This window comes from Nannospalax galili, unplaced genomic scaffold, assembly GCF_000622305.1.
Source record: "Nannospalax galili isolate Female #2095 unplaced genomic scaffold, S.galili_v1.0 scaffold22345, whole genome shotgun sequence".
Lineage (NCBI taxonomy): Eukaryota > Metazoa > Chordata > Mammalia > Rodentia > Spalacidae > Nannospalax > Nannospalax galili.
The window spans coordinates 7,388-9,089 of NW_008352466.1; the positions used below are offsets into that span (position 1 = coordinate 7,388).

Here is a 1,702-nt window from a genome sequence, read left to right on the forward strand (position 1 = left end):
TAAGTAACATATATTTTCTGCTGATTTGGAATGCTGCCTGACAAATATCAAGCTTGTATATAACTGGGTCTGTTTCTAGACTTTTCTATGCAATTTAACTTTTTCTTTTGCCAATAATGTATTATCTTAGTTATTAAAACCTTAAGATAATATTTAATATTTGGTTGGGCAAGATGCCTTTTGTTATTATTTTCCACAATTGTCTTGGTAAGTTTTTCTTTTTGACGTGTGTGTGTCTGTGTGTCTGCATATGTGTGTATGTGGTGCATGTGTATACAGATGAGGAGGGAGTGCACTTGTGGTATGTGCACATGTGGAGGCCTGAAGTTGACCATATATTTTCCTCATTTATTTCTCTACTTTGTTCCTTTGAGACAGGATCTCTTACTGAACCTGGGACCCGCTGTTGTGGCTAGGCTGTCTAGCCTGCAAGTGAGCTCCTCGATCTACCTGTCTCTGTGCTATAGTGCTAGGGTCACAGGCACACATCACCAAGCCCAGCTTTTTTAAAAGAATATTTTACATACTTTATTTTTTATTATTTTTATTTTACGAGTGTATTGCCTGCATGTATGTGAGTGCACCTGTGCCGTGCAATGTCCAAGGAGGTCAGAAGAGGGTATCAGATCCACTGGAACTGGAATTACAGATGGTTATTAGCTACCATGTGAGTGCTGGGAACCGAACCCTAGTCCTCTGTTAGAATAGCCAGAGCTCTTAACCACTGAGCCATCTCTCCAGCCCCTATTAGCTATTTTTTTGACCACTTCATTGTATTTTAAAAATGTGTGGATGTAGGCATGGGTGGGGAGGTCAGAGGACAGCCTTGGGTATCATTCAGGCACCTTCCACTTTCTGTTTGAGACAAAGTCTTTCATTGGCCTGGAACATTGCTCTGTAGGCCAGTGTACCTGGCCTGTGTGACTTCAGGAATCCATTTTCCTCCATCTCCCAATTCATCATCATTGGGATTATAGGCACATGCCACTGTGCACCTGCCTTTTGTGAGAGTGCTTTACCAAATGAGTCATCTCCTTAGGCCTATTTGTCATTTGTTAAAGATATTTAATAGCATGGAAAAGTTCTAAAGATTGAGTCAGGTGGTTTATTCCTGCAATCTCAGAACTCGGGAAGCTGAGGCAGGAGCATTGCTTTAATTCTGAAGCTAGCCTAGACGATGGAGTGACTTCCAGGATAGCCCAGGTTACACAGTTGGGGGGTCAGACACACAAAAGACCAGATATAGGTCATTTGGTAGGGTGCTTATCTAGCATGTGTGAAGCCCTTTGTATGATCCCAGCACTGCAAAAAACTAGGTATACTGGCAATAGCTTATAATTCCAGCACTTGGGAAGTAGAGGCAGGAATATCAGATGTTCAAGGTCACCCTCAGCTACACAGTCTGACCTATCTCAGCCTGACCTGGTCTGAGGTCAGCCAGGGCTATATGAGATCCTGTCTCAAAAAAGAAAGCCGGGCATGGTGGCACACACCTTTAATCCCAGCACTTGGGAGGCAGAGGCAGGCGGATCTTGTGAGTTGTAGGCTAGTCTGGTCTACATAGCTGAGTTCCAGGCAAGCTGGAAGCTGGAGAAGGGACCCCCTGTCTCAAAAAAAAAAAAGGAAAAGATCTGCTAACATCCTAGATGCACATTAACACATGAATCGATAAATAAATTAAGGTACATATACATAATGAAAA

The 1,702-nt window shown here is 42.7% G+C and overlaps 1 protein-coding gene across 1 annotated transcript in view; it reads left to right on the forward strand.

Moving 5' to 3' along the window:
* LOC103747110 (nephrocystin-3-like) overlaps positions 1–1,702 on the forward strand; it is a gene marked incomplete at its 5' end in the record, with an annotated part of 9,157 nt that overhangs the window by 4,185 nt on the left and 3,270 nt on the right. The window lies entirely within an intron of this gene.